Genomic DNA, 15,924 nt, shown 5'->3' with positions numbered 1-15,924 from the left:
CCATCACACTCCAGTAATAGCTGTCTTTTATAGGCAGTGCTTAATTTGAGCCGGTGGTTTCCGTTGCTCGGTACCAGCACTTAATTGTTAGCACTGGCACTTATGACAGTCTGCCACAAGGCACATGGCACCACTGTTTGCCTAAATTAGAGATGAACACATCAGAAGTTGTTTATTAATTCAATATACATTATAATTGACTAATACGTGCGCCAAAGCCATTCTTATAGCATTGTAGGCCTCAAATAATATGAACAGTTACACTTGTGGGAGTGATTTTTAGTGGTTGTGCTTGTCCTGTCAATGGCGGCACTGGCAGGGGCAATGGGTGAAGTGGCCTCCTGACAAGGCTTCCGGCGTTTAATTTTTTTTTACAAATTAAGCACTGTTTTTAGTGCCCAAGAAGAGATGAGTAGGATAAGGATTCGTATTTTCCACCTTGAATTCGCTGTGTGGCTCTCTAGCTTGGATACTGTGCATCACTGGAGCCACACATTTTCATAACCCAGACGTGCCCTCCTCCTCTGTAAGGACGTCAGGTCTGGGCTGGCAGATTGCTCTGGAAAGAGGATTGCATTGGCATTGCAAACAATGGCTGTGTAATTAATTGGGAAACCTGTTTGCTTTTTTGAAGCAGCGCTGGTGATTAGCATTCCTCTGTTATGTGCTTTTCAGAACCATTTGCATTAAAAGTTTAAACTCTGTTTGCTTAAGCGTCCTAAAACTTGTTTCTGGTCAAGAGACACATAGTTTTGTTGACTTTGACGCTCGGGCCTATGCTAATGTTTGCGAAACCTGGTCGTTGCAGCTTTACGACCTTAATTAAGTCTTCCCGAACTCGTACAACATGCCAGAGGAGGGCTTCAAATCCAGTACCATGGACCAGTGGCGGCTGGTGGAACTTAACAGGGGTTAAGGCGCCTCTTGTATGTTTTTAACATGTTGGAGAGTTTCACTTTAGTACATCAGTTTTTATCACTATAGTGAGAGGCTTGTATTACAAATGTTAATAAATGCCTCTCACTGTAGTGATATTGACTGATGTACTAAAGAGAAACGCGCCTGCAGGTTAAAAGCATACAAGAACCCAGGGCACTTTCAGAACATACAAGAACCCAGGGCACATTCAGAACATACAAGAACCCAGGGCACATTCAGAATGCACACATCCTGAACTCACATACTCAAAAGGGCTCTCTGTTATGCTTTTAACCTGCAGGAGCGGTTCACGTCAGTACTCCGGTTATACCACTATATTCAGAGGCATTTACTATGACTGTCAATAAATGCCTCTCAATATAGTGATAGAAACTGATGTACTTAAGTGAAACGCTCCTGCACATTAAAAGCATACAAGAGACTAGAGTGCTTTAAAATATGTCACTTCAGGATGCACACATCATGAACTCACATATTTAAAAGTGCTCTGGTCACTTGTATGCTTTTAACCTACAGGAACGTTTCATTTTGGTACATCACTTTATATTAATTTATTGAGAGGCATTTATTAACAGTTTTAATAAAAGACTCTCAATATAGTGATATAAACTGGTGCACTACGCATGATAAAAAGCACTCAAAGGGAACACTTTTAAATACATGAGTTCCGGATGTGTGCTTTGCTGTGACAGCCTGTGTGTTTTTTTTTATTGTTTCCAAAACAGCAAAACGAACCACAGGCTGGCAGGCGTTGGGGAAGGCCTCCACCCGCTGACTAACGTACCTGGCAAAATCCTGCTCTGGAACACACATGGTGGCGGCCCTCAACAGGGCGTGCTGCTGCTCCAGTCCAATATGGGAGGCTTGAGAGTGCCATGCATACCCTCTTTAGGGGCATAACACAGGCCCCCTCAGCCCCCAAGTTTCAGGGGGCCCCCCTCAGCACAGCACTACGGCCGGAGAGCTCCTGATAGAGTCCGGAGGGGGCCACTCCATGTATCTTGCAGGGGAGGCCCCTCAATTTTCACTAAACCTCTTCTCCCTCTTGGCCTCCGATGCAAAAGCATGCATGTGGCTCGAGGTTGAGTCACATGCCTTCAATCCTTCACAGGCTGCAAGCAAAACCCTTTCCCAACATGTCACAGGTGACGAGTTGGGAAAGGTTGTTGCATGCTGCCTGTGAAAGTGATTGACAAGCAGTCCCCGGAATACAGAATACAGGGGCTTATGCCGTAGACTTCCAGGACTGCTTGAAAATATGATGCTGCTGCGCGTCATGAATCGGAGGTCTCGTTAGACCCTCACAAATTGCAGGTCAGGGTTGATACTAGGCAAGTCCTTAGCCTTCATAGGGATTGTTAAAAAAAATGAAAATGCTGAGGGGCACATGCTCACTAGAGCATGTGTCCCACTGGAAAGTGCTTGGCTGCCTGACTCTTCGAGAGGCAACCAAGCACTTAAGCATTACCCCTCGGGCTTAAAGCCCTTAATTAATGAATTAACTTATGTGGCTGGTGTTTGCTCTTTGCAATTAACAGCCATATAACACGAAAAATAAGATGGGGGGGGGGGACAGCCTGGTGCCCTCTAGTGGCAACCGCTGTTATGTTATATGTTTTGTAGAGCGCACAGCCGCCCCAGCAAAGGGGCGTTCCATCGCTGAATGTTGCGGATATTGAAAGAGGCGCTGTTAGGAGGGCCTATACAGTTGGAAAAAGATGAGTTTTATTGGCTTTACGAAAAGCAGTATGATTGTTGATGCTTCGGATGCAGACAGGAAGAGAGTTCCAGAGTTTCGCAGCAAGGACAGGGAATGAGCGGAAAAGCAGAGACTAAGGCCTTTGTTTATAGAACACTAGATGGATGGTGATGTGGCAAAGACAAGTGCTTGCCATTTGAGGGCGTCTTTTATAAGCCTATTAAAGTTGACCTGTAAACAAAACCATTCGTCAATGATCAGCAAAGTGGTGGATTCGAGGGGTTGTAGATGCTACAGTCCAGCGCCATGATTTGCTTTATTGATTTATTCTAGATACTTATATGGCGTGTAATTGGACCAAATGCAGCAGAGAGCTTTATACATGAGCAAGAGGTACATTCTGGTTAACATCACAAACAACCTATTAGCACCATAGTCGATGGAAGCAGGGATGCTAGGGAAAAAGCTGAATTAACCATGCTGGAGCTCAAAAGGTGAACGAGCAATAAAGATGCCACAAAATGTCTTTATCTTGTTACATTTGCTGTGCATTTGAAGCTAGAGCCCTCATGTCAGGCTATGTCCTCCAACAAATTGTTGCTTAATCGTTTAACATGTAAATTGGTGTTTCCTTTTCATTTTCTGACTACAAAGTGAGATCATTTTGCAAAGTGAACTATGTGGCAATCTTGCTGCAGTACATGCACTGTGAAACAAAAGACTGTATGATCTAATTTTCTTTTTAACTCATCAACATTTAAATACCTGTAAATGTACTGTACAAATATCTCAAAATATATTAGCAGTCACGATATAACAAATGAAGCGCTTTTTGTTGTAATTCTGAAGTGTGATGAAAATAAACATTTTTAATAGGATCAAAACGAATCTAGGCACCTTACGTAGTGATGTGCAATTGATAAAAATTTGCTGAAACCTGATTTACACACATTGGACCTGATTCACAAAGGCCTCCACACTCGTGGAGAAGGCCCGGCAGTCGTGGGGGAGTCTCCGTACTCGGAGCAGAATCTGTTTGTGCACTATATGATTTTATCAGGAAAATGTAGGGCCCATATCTATGGAAAATGTGGTGTTAATAAATGATGGTGTGCTACCACACCATGCTCTAGTAATATATTTGTGACAGTGTGCCCTAAAATGCACCATCGACGCCATCTCACACCCTTACCATTCTCCTGCTGAACTAGTTTGACTCATTTGTAACACTTGTTCTTTGATGCTTGGATTTTTCGCAGTGCCTATGACCTTCGATATATAAATTTAATGGCAGCTTCTCCACTCTGAAAATTGTTCCAGCACCACGAAAACAGAGGATCAAACAGCTCTTACCAGGAAGGACACTACTGGTACTTATCTAACAATTGTAATAAATCAGCTACGAAGCAACAGGAGAGCAAAGGGAACAAACATTTTGTAACCGGTGATGGAGTGGGGACAGTTTCAATTAAAATCTCGATTTACCATCACCTGGTGTTATTCCTGCCGTTACTGAGGTAATGAATATTTGCAGTTGTTGTAGAGAAGATCAGGAGCTGTACATCACATAAAGTTATAATCACAAATGCTAATCTGTTTTCAGTCAATAATGAGAATTAGGTATGAGTTAAAGGGCTTTATTTCAAATCTTTAGTACATTATCTTTATTAGAATCAAAAATTACATTCATCAATTTTAGATATTAGAATCTTATTCGAAGTCAATAAGCAATCAATTAATCACAATAAAATGTATTAAGCATGCTCCATAAAGAAAATAATCCCTATTGTAGGAATGGGAAGATAAAGGTGTCAGCCAGAACCCATAAAGAGTATTAGCATAAAGCTTCAGCATAGGTTTCATATTTGGAGTCTAGGCTTCGGAATTCCCTCCCTGTTAGACCTGGAACCATTGGCGTGAGTCTCCCTTCCATTTTTCGCTGTTGTGTCCTCTGTTTTTGATCTGTTTTGCTGGTTTAGATGCTTTGGGCACTGCGCCACTGCTCTCCAGTGCCACAGTGCAAGTGCTCCCTATTGTAAATTGATGTATTGATTAGTGGTTCCATGATTGGCTTATTTGATTTACTTGGCAGACCCTAGTACAGTTCACCATGTGTGCCCAGGGCCTGTAGATCAGATGCTGCTTGTGGGCTTGCAGCATTGGTTGTGCCACCCACAGAAGCAGCTTGTAAAGTGTGTCTCAGGCCTGCCATAGCAGAGCCTCTGTGCAGTCTAGTACTGCCATGTCGACTTGGTAAGTGCACCCAGTTGCCAGTCCCTAAACCTTCCCTTTTCTACATATCAGACACCCCTAAGGTAGGCCCTAGGGCAGGGTGCATTGTATGTAAGAGGTAGGTCATGCCCTGATGTGTGTGGCATGACTTGATAGTGAATTACGGCCTATTTAGTTTCTCACTATTGCAAGGATACCTGTCCCCATAGGCCAGAATGGGCAGTTTGATTATAACATCTTATACTCCTAACTGACCCAGGGAACATGGTAGAAATTCGAGTTTAGTATGCCTGAAATCAGAATGATAAAATACATCTTTTAGTGAAGTTGGTTTTAACATTCTGTGTTTGAAAATACCACTTTTAGAAAGTAGGTATTTTCTTGCCTAACCATCCTGCCTGCCTCTGCTAGCTTGTGTTTTGTATGTCTGGTTTTGTGAGTGATGGGGGCTGGGGGGCTCCAGGAGACAGGGTGATTCAGCACAGGGCTGAATAAACCTATATACATGTAGTGTGGTGGAAGGAGTAGCACCTGGGCATGAATAGGGCTGTGCCTGCCTTCCACAATGCTGGCTCCAACTCCTGTGGTGTGTCTGAGGACCCAGACCCACACTGACAAAGGAAGAAGGTGTACACTGGCAGAATGCGCCCAGAACTGTTTTGGACTAGGTACAGGACCCTCTGCCTTCAGAGAACAAAGGATTTACTGATATAAATATTGGGGCCCAGACCCCAGGACTTTAGATCACTTCTGGGAAAACAAGACAGACCTTTGCCAAGGAGAAGAACCAAGGAAGCTCCAGGAGTTTGGAGTTGTTAGACCTACCCATTGAGAATATGATGTCTTATGCCCACATGAAGGAAGCCCTGATGACAAGGTATGGTTTGACCCCATAACTCTATAGACAGAGGCTCAGGAATTGCAAGAAACTGGAGACAACTACCTGGGTGGAGTATGTGTCTTTCTTTTGCAGAGCTATGGATGGTTGGGTGAAGGGTAGCAAAGTGGATACTTTTGAAGCTCTCTATGAATTGTTTGCATGGGATCCCTTGCCTGCTAATTGTTTTCCAGAGCACCGCCAGCACCTTATTGATAGCAACCTAACTAACCCTAGGAAACTTGCTGCGGAGGCGGATCACTGGGTCAGCACCCGGGTCCTCAAGGGTCACGTGGGAGACTTCGCCAAAGGTGGGCAGGGTCCCCAGCAGAGTAGTGGGGGCAACAAGGGTAAACAGAGGGAGTTCCAGAAAGGGCCCCAAAGTAATTCCCAAGGGAACCAAAGGAAGGGTTCCCAGCATCCCCCTGAGAGAAAGCAAGAGGCCCCGACAGGTAAACCTGTTCACAGGGGCCCCTCTATAAGTGCTTTATGTGTGGTCAAGTGGGCCACCGTTAGTATGATGCAATGTCCAATGAGGGATTCAAAAGCACTACCTTGTGCACCACCCCGTCAGACGTCGAGTGTAGCCCTGGGGGGGAGGAGATGGGTGTCCAAGGTGGGTGGGGCCCCTTTAGGAGACTTTGAGATGGTCCCTAAGACCCAGCTGCCTGATAGCACTAAGAAGTACAGGCACTGGGTGACCATCAATGGCCATATGGTGGAATCTCTAAGAGACACCGGGGTTAGTATGACAGCTGTCAGTTGCCGGATGGTGTCCAAAGAGCAGGTTATCCCCCATGCATTCTTCCCTGTAGTTGCCACGGACAACTTGCAGAGCCAGTGTGAGGTGGCTCAAGTTCCCTTAGAGTGAGGGGGGGGTCTCAGGTACTCTTCAATTAGCTGTGAGGCCAGCCATGCCTGTTGATTGTCTGTTGGGCAATGATTTAGAGAACTCCCCTCGGATTAAGGTGGAGCGAAGGTCTCATTTGGAGATGTTGGGTCTGCCTGAGTGGGCGTGTGTGACCACTCGGTCTATGGCAGCCAGTAGGGGGTGTTCAAAAGGTTCTCGAGCCTGAAAATATGGCCCAAACCCCTGCCTTAAAGAGAAGAGGTAGTGGGCACGGGAAACCAGTCCCCATAGTTCCCATGTCAAGGAGGAGGCAGACCTTGAGGGGGATGCCCTGGAACCTACAGGAGAACAAGTGGCCGAACTGGGGGACCTGCCTGAGCTGACCCATTGACAGCAGGAAGGAGGCCCCTCCAGGGAGTAATTTTGTGAGGAGCAGAAGAAGTGCCCTTCTCTTGTGGGTTTGCGGCAACAGGCCACAAACCAGGCAGCAGGTGATCAGTCTGGATCACATTGGATCTACTAGGAGACCAACCTCCTGTATAGCGAGCCTAAGGTTGCCAAGCCTGGATCAGCCCATGTGCTGGTGGTACCTCAGCACTTCGGAGCCTTCCTACTGGGTTTTGCTCATGATGTACCTTCAGCTGGATATCTGGGGCAGGACAAGACCTTTGAGAGGCTTGTCACCCACTTTTATTGGCCCCAGATGCGGAAGAGTTTAGACACTCAATTTAGGACTTGTCAAACTTGCCAGGCAAGTGGGAAAAGTGGAAGGAAGCACAAGGCTCCTCTCCAACCTTTCCCTGTAGTCAGTACTCCCTTTGAGCAGGTGGGCATTGACATTGTGGAACCACTGGACCCCACAACAGCCATGGGCAAGAGGTTTATCCTAGTCTTGGTGGACCATGCTACCTAGTACCCAGAAGCCATCTCTCTGAAGAGAGTGACGGCCCCCGTGGTGGGACGTGCACTGATGGGGATTTTCTCCCGTGTGGGGTTCCCCAGAGAGGTGGTGTCAGACCATGGTACAAATTTCATAGCTAATTATATGAAGTCCCTGTGGCAGGAGTGCGGTGTTACATACAAGTTCACCACTCCTTACCACCCCCAAGGTAATGGGCTGGTTGAGAGATTCAACCGGACCCTTAAAGGCATGATTATGGGTCTTGAGGTAAGTGGAACGTCCTCTTGCCATGCCTTCTTTTTGCTTACCATTAGGTGCCACAGAAGTCCTTAGGGTTCTGCCCCTTTGAACTGCTGTATGGCCACCCGGCAAGAGGACCTTTGAGTATGGTCAAGGAAGGCTGGGAGCAATCTTCCAGGAAACCTCCCCAGGATGTATACAGTTACAACTCGCTCAGGCGAATCTGGAAGCCAGTCAGGAAGAGATGAAGCGGTGGTACGATCAGAATGCCACTCTGATTGACCTTCAGCCTGGTCAGAAAGTTTGGGTCATGGCCCCTGTAGAGCCCTGTGCGCTCCAGGTCAGGTGGACCGGACCATTTGAGGTGGTGGAGCGCAAGAGTGATGTCATCTACCTGGTGAACTTGCGGTCTCCTAGGAACCCTTTGCGGGTCCTGCATGTTAACCGCATGAAGCCCCACTTAGAAAGGTCCGAAGTGGGCCTGCTCCTAGCAACAGATGATGGAATGGAGGAGGAGACTGAGCTCCTCTCCGCAACAGAGAAAGATGGGTCAGTGGATGGTGTCATCCTCTCTGCCACACTGACCCCTGAACAGCAGCAAGATTGTCGCCAACTGTTGGGGCAATTCTCTGATTTGTTCTCCCTGGTTCCTGGTATCACTGAGCGGTGCGTCCATGATGTGGACACTGGGGACAGTCCTCCTGTTAAGCTCAAGGTTTACAGAGTGGCTGACAGGGTCAGAGCTCACATCAAGGAGGAGGTCTCCAAGATGTTTGCCTTAGGGGTGATTGAGTCCTCTAACAGCCCTTGGGCCAGCCCAGTGGTCTTGGTCCCAAAGGCTGCCGCGCCTGGTGCCACACCTAAACTCCGGTTCTGTGTGGACTACCGAGGACTCAATTCAGTCACCAGAACTGACATGCACCCAGAGCTGATGAGCTCATTGATCGGTTGGGGGCTGCCCAGTACCTCAGCACGTTTGATTTAAGGTCTGGGTACTGGCAGATCGCCTTAACTGATGGGGCCAAAGACAGGTCAGCATTCTCCACACCAGATGGGCACTACCAAGTTATGCCCTTTGGGATGAAGAATGCCCCTGCCACCTTTCAGAGGTTGGTCAACCAGGTGTTGGCTGGACTGGAGGATTTCAGCGCCACCTACCTTGATGACATAGTAGTGTTCAGCGCCAGTTGGGAAGAACATCTGCGCCACCTCTGGGAAGTGTTAATGGCACTGCGGAAGGCAGGCCTCACGATCAAGGCGAGTAAGTGCCAGATCGGGCAGGGTTCCGTGGTGTACTTGGGGCACCAGGTAGGGAGCGGCCAGGTGGCGCCCCTACAACCCAAGATTGATACCACTGGCATGGGAATTCCCCAAGACCCAGACACAGGTGAGAGCCTTTTTAGGACTCACAGGGTACTAGATGAGGTTTGTCAAGGGGTATGGCAACATTGTTGCACACTTGACTGAGCTGACTTCCAGAAAGCAGCCCAAGAAAGTGAACTGGGCTGACACCTGTCAGAAGGCTTTTGATGCCCTGAAGACTGCCATGTGCACAGCACACGGGCTTCAGGCGCCCCACTTCTCAAAGGAATTCATTGTCCAAACAGACGCTTCAGAGCATGGTGTGGGGGCTGTTCTATCACAGATTAATGAGGAGGGCCTAGACCAACCTATAGCCTTCATCAGTAGGAGGTTACTTCCACAGGAACAGAGGTGAAGTGCAATTGAGCGTGAGGCATTTGCTGTGGTCTGGGCGCTGAAGAAGTTGAGACCATACTTGTTTGGGACTCACTTCCGGGTTCAGACGGACCACAGGCCCCTCAGATGGTTGATGCAGATGAGGGGTGAAAACCCAAAGTTGTTGAGGTGGTCCATTTCCCTACAGGGGATGGACTTCACGGTGGAACACTGCCCTGGTACAGAACACGCCAATGCTGATGGTCTGTCCAGATTTTTCCACTTTACTGAAGAGAACTCCCAAGGGGAAGGATAGTTCTCCCCACATTTTCAGCTGGAGGGGATATGTGTTAGACCTCGTACCATTGGAGTGAGTCTCCCTTCCATTTTTCGCTGTTGTCTCCTCTGTCTTTCATCTGTTTTGCTGGTTTAGATGCTTTGGGCACCGCGCCACTGCTCTCCAGCGCCACAGTAAAAGTGCTCCCTATTGTAAATTGATGTATTGATTAGTGGTTCCATGATTGGCTTATTTGATTTCCTTGTCAGACCCTAGTACAGTGCACCATGTGTGCCCAGGGCCTGTAGATCAAATGCTGCTTGTGGGCTTGCAGCACTGGTTGTGCCACCCACAGAAGCAACTTGTAAAGTGTGTATCAGGCCTGCCATTGCAGAGCCTGTGTGCAGTCTGGTACTGCCATGTCGACTTGGTAAGTGCACCCACTTGCCAGGCCCTAAACCTTCCCTTTTCTACATATCAGGCACCCCTAAGGTAGGCCCTAGGGCAGGGTGCATTGTATGTAAGAGGTAGGTCATGTCCTGATGTGTGTGTGGCATGACCTGACAGTGAATTGCGGACTATTTCGTTTTTCACTATTGCAAGGCTACCTGTCCCCATAGGCGAGAATGGCAGTTTAATTATAACATCTTATAATCCTAACTGACCCAGGGAACATGGTAGAAATTCGAGTTTAGTATGCCTGAACTCAGGATGGTAAAATATATCTTTTAGTGAAGTTGGTTTTAACATCAAGGGGCAGATTTATGAGGCCCTTGCGCCTCATTTACGCCGCCGTTGCGTCACTTTTGTGACACAGCGGCGGCGCAAATCCTGCTCCATGCTGCGGGGTATTTACAACGTGACGCATCTGGGAGATGCGTCACGTTGTAAAGCCCTGCGCCAGCAGTAGGCGTACCTGTGCAGGGGGGGGGCGTTCCGTCGCAGGAACGCCTCCTAAAAGTGGCTGAGTGAAATCTACAAGATTTCACTCAGTCACTTTTGAGCCCATGCTGCGTCAAAACCCTGCGCCTGCTTGAAGCAGGCGTAAGGATTGACGCAGCATTGTGAAGATAGGTCCCCCCAAAGCATTGCTGGAGCTGCGTCACGCTTGTGACGCAACTCCAGCAATGCGCCACTTTTACGGCACAGATGCGTCACGCATCTGTGCCGTTTTTGCCCCATGGTGCGCCGCATTGTAAATGCGGCGCATCCATGGTGGCGGAGCTGTGGCAAACAATAACTGGCGCATCCCTGCTGATATGCAGGGATGCGCCAGTTATTATAAATCTGCCCCTCTGTGTTTGAAAATACCACTTTTGGAAAGTAGGTATTTTCTTGCCTAATCATCCATCCTGCCTCTGCTAGCTTGTGTATTGTATGTCTGGTTTTGTGAGTGACAGGGGCTGGGGGGCTCCAGGAGGCAGGATGAGTCAGCACAGGGCTGAATAGACCTATCTGCATGTAGTGTGGTGGAAGGAGTAGCACCTGGGCATGAATAGGGCTGTGTCTACCTTTCAGAATGCTGGTTCCACCTCCTGTGGTCTGTCTGAGGACCCTGGCCCACACTGACAAAGGAAGAAGGTGTACACTGGCAGAATGCACCTAGAACTGTTTTGGACTAGATACAGGACCCACTGCCTTCAGAGAACAAAGGATTTACTGGTATAAATATTGGGGCCCAGACCCCAGGAATTTAGATCACTTCTGGAAAAACAAGACAAAACTTTGCCAAGGAGAAGAACCAAGGAAGCTGCAGGAGTTTGGACTGCCCCTCTGCCAGTGTGCTGTTTGCTGGGTTGGCCTGCAGTGGTTTCTTCATTGCCAAGGAAAGGAGAAGGAACGTTTAAGGAACTTTCATCTTCTTTCAGAATATTTCTCCAAGGGCTTGAATTTGAGCTTGCCTCCTGTCTGAAGTCTCAGGGATACAAAATATGTCATCCCTTCTGTTTGCCTTCATCTGGAAATTGCTATTCTAGCTACAACAGAGGAAATTTGCAACATCGACGCAGGGGCGCGACCCCGCAATCTGCATCGAAGTCGTGAGCGCTATTCCGACTTGCAACGCAGACCCGACGCCGGCCGCCGTGCCACATCGACACCAGCGAGCGACATCGTAACCTGCCATAAGCCGTGAGTGCTGCACTGACTTGCGACGTATGCCCGACGCCTGCTGCTGTGCCGCATCAACTACGAAGCCAACATCGCGGAGCCGAATCTCGACGTGGGTGGTCAAAAATTCATCGACATCGTATGGAACCGAGGTTTCAGCCCCATCGTGACGTCACCTCCTCTCCGGTAAGGAACAGACGCATCCCCTGCTTTGCGCAAGCATCGGGGACCCGACGCATCGCCTCCCCCGAAGCAAGGAACCGACGCTGCACAGCGCCAACGACGCCACATTTCCCCGACGTCGTGAGCCGTCTTTGTTTTCGCTTTTCCAAGGTACTGTTCTGTGTGGGTCTGTTTTGACTCTGGGCCTGACGCCGCGCACCTCGCAGTCGGCGCCGTACTTTGGGATTTCTTTGACCTTGACGTCGTAATAACTCCATTTGGGGTTATCTGTTGCTAAAGACTGCTTTTAAGTGAATAGCCTATTTTTGAACTACTTCTACCATCTTGCAGTGTTATTGTTGATTACAGTATTGTGGATTTTTGTTCTTTGTGGTCTCGTGTTAAGCCTATATAAAGGATACTTATTTTTATAAAACCTGTGTGGTGTCCATCTGTTGTGTTTTCACTGTATTACTGCATGTGTTCACAAATGCTTAACACACTGCCTCTGAGTTAAGCTTGTGCCAAGCTACCAAGGGGGGGAGCAGGGGTTATCCAGGAGTGTAATCCCCTTTCCCTGACTTAGAAGCAAGGGTCCCTATTTGGTCAAAGGTACCTACCTCTGCCAACTAGAGACCCCCAGTTCTAACACTCCCCATACACTTGAGAACAAACAGCATTCTCATCAGTTTCATAGAGTATTGAAGACCCACTAGTTCATCTAGTCACAGTATAACTTGGCCATTGCTATGTCTGTTAGCGCTGGGAAGCCTGCTTTTGGGTAGCCAAGTGCTTTATAAAATCGGGTAACATAACATAAAATCAGCTCAATAATTCAGGAATCAATCAAAGCAGATCTTTCCATAAAGAGAAGTTCAAGAAACTCAGTAGAGACTTAAAACAGCGTGAGTGTTGGGCAGGATGTCAGAGAGTGGATGAGGGTATCCTGCTCTAGGAACACGTACTATTATAGAAAATACATTTTATCAATGTTGCAGTTTGTGGTTTCTTCTTTCTTCTGCCAGTCAATCATCTTTCGATGCTCTCATAAGAACATGTTCACTCCCCGTCTCTTCACAGGTATACTCACAGGAATACAATAGTCCACAGATAGCGATGTCTAAATTTGCAATTTCTGGGAAGCTGCCTTTGGGGGTCCGCGTCAGACCCCCATCACACGCAGCCTTACGACTCGGACACAGGGGGAGACCCAAGGGTCTCCCCAGCACAGGCATGTATGGTGCGGATAGCACCGATGCGTACCCACTGTAGGGGGGGCCCTTGTGTGAGACGTACCCATTCAGTCAATGGGAGCCCATGTACGCTTCGCACGACCGGCTCCCATTGACTTCTATGGGAGCCCGACCGAACCGAGTAAAGCAGCATGCGGCCGCATCGTACTCTCTCTGTCGGACTGCAGGGGTCTAGCTTGGTCGTAAAACACTCCGGATCCGGCTCGATTGGAGAGCTTTCCGACCCAGATCGGAATCGACTCCTAAGTTGTATCATTTCTAAGTTCATATGCATCATTCCCCCATTCAAGTACTACCCCTTGCAATAAAAATGGAAAGAAGACTGGGTTCTCTCCTGGGTTCTCTCCTACATTTACAATATTAGAAAAAGGACTGTTGACTAATAGATTCATTCATAAATGCGACAGCCAACTTGGAGTGGTGTTTTTCTGGCTTGCAATAAAATCTGAGCGAGGACTGGGTTCTCTCCTACATTCAAAATAATGTATCTATCCGAGGCAGTCATAATGCAATAGGAAATTAAAGATAAACACCAAGCCTCACTCAAGTTCTCTTACAATAGCCGTTTGAGGAGACGACTAGGCCTCTTCCCAAAACCTAATAATCTGTTCTATAATCCCCTAACATTAGTTTCCTTACTAGACTCTACCACATCGTGACCACTAGTAGACAAAAGTCGCAAAACCTCCAGGGAGTAGGAAGTCTCCATAGACGGCACGTTGCTGCCTGTCACTTAAGAACACCATTGACCTGGTGCTTTACCAGATTTGATGGAACCAACATTGACCCCACTAATATAGAAAAATGTTGGGCTAAAAACAATGAAAATGCTCCCACTCTTTCCCCCTCAGGTATTAACTCGCTCAGAATCAACTATCCACCAGACTTATCCAAAAATGGAGTGAAAAATACTTCAAACAGCATATTTTCAGCAGTATCCTGGAAATTCTCATATCTGACCCCTAATTATGCCTTTCTAAAGGAGCCATTAAGATGAATTGGATCTTCCACACAAGACACACAACAAAATTGTGAAATGCATTTTACTCCCTGAAGGCTGTCAATACCACACAGAACATTCCCGATCTCAAACTCATAATATCACCATCTCCCTCACTCAAAGCGAAAGCTATGATCTCAATTTATAAAAACTGCAACATCCTTATCCAAGCAGCGGACAATGACCTACAAGCATTCAACTCATTCTTCAGCAACCTGAAAAGGCAAGTAGATGCCCCAGCAAAACCTCCTAGTTACCCATCTCATACCCAAACTCTTAACCACTACCCTAATCCTCCAAACACTGATCAAAGAACTACACCCAATAGTAATGGTAGCCCTGCAGTTCACACAGCTTCCAACCATCCACAAAAAACCTACTAGTGACCTGTCTCATAACTTGATTCCTAGCCAACACCCTAAAACTACTAACACCGTCCAAAGAACTACACCCAACAGAAGTCGTAACATGTAATCTACACAGCTTCTCAGAAACTCCAACTAGACCCTTCTACAATCGGCCTTCTCAGCCCGAGAAGCAACTACCCACAACTTAAAATGGTTCAGTTCCTAAGAAACAACACTCTAGACAAAGAGCAGGAGACAGAAACAACACACAGACCGTTCACAAAAGTTTGCAAACACTCACACTGTATGATAATGTAGAATGTCAGTGCCCAGCACACAAGCTTCATGTAAACCAAATCAACCACAACCCGCAACTACTCAGGGAAGACATTAATTGATCCAAGAAAAAAAGTCATCGCACTTCTACTCACACTAGAGATGGTGTGCATTGTCACGGTTGTTGATGTTGAGGGGGTTTGGTGCACTACAAAAATGGCCCAGTCACGGAGGCACGCATGCGCAGCAGCCGGCCAGACAGGTCACAGCGCAGCCACCCCCGAGCAGTAACGCTTCGTGTTCCAGTTGCGTGAGAGAGTTACTTACCTTCCGGGTCTCCACAGCACTTCCGGGATCCTCGTCTGCGTCCTGCTTCGTTGCGGTGTTGTTTTCCTTCCCGGATCTCCTCTTCTCCGTGTTCCTGCTCCGTGCACCTCCTCCGCTTGTTGGATTTCGTTTTCTCCGACTACTCGCTGCCTGAAAAGAAAAGAATAAAAAGAAAAGGCTGCATTACTGAACAAGACTGTAACAGCGCTTTGCGCAAACATTTACGGCAATTTTCCTTGCCCCTATGTATACTTATCTGATCCTGTGGTCAACCGTTCTTTCTGTCTGGGATTAAGCTACCTGTTACAAGGAAGAAAAAGGGACATTAGTTATTTATACCTGTATATTAAGGTGACACCTTTTGTTTGGTCATTAGGAAACATTTATTTTGGAAAGTACATTACGCAAACAGAAGTCTTGTAACAAGGTGGGTTCATAAGCATAGGACCTTCTCTACCGTTTCACTCCTTTTATTTAAGTCTCCCTCTTTCTAAGTAGTTCCTTGTTTTCCCTTCAGACCCAGACACGTGCCTGACAACCTCAGTTACTGGAATGACTTAGAAGAAAGGAAATCCTAAGGTATGAGATAGCACATTTAGAGAGAATAAGGGATAGTGAGTGAACCTTTCTACATACTTACCAGTTCTCTGCTCTTCTCTCTTATCTACAGCTTTTGTACCTTGTCCTTGCCTGGTTCTTTTGCAGCCTGGGGTTCGACGCGGGACCCTTATCACTCCTTGTTTTGTTTCCCTTCTTCC

The sequence above is a fragment of the Triturus cristatus genome, chromosome 6, assembly GCF_964204655.1.
Source record: "Triturus cristatus chromosome 6, aTriCri1.1, whole genome shotgun sequence".
Lineage (NCBI taxonomy): Eukaryota > Metazoa > Chordata > Amphibia > Caudata > Salamandridae > Triturus > Triturus cristatus.
Note: the sequence above shows the minus strand (reverse complement) of the source record.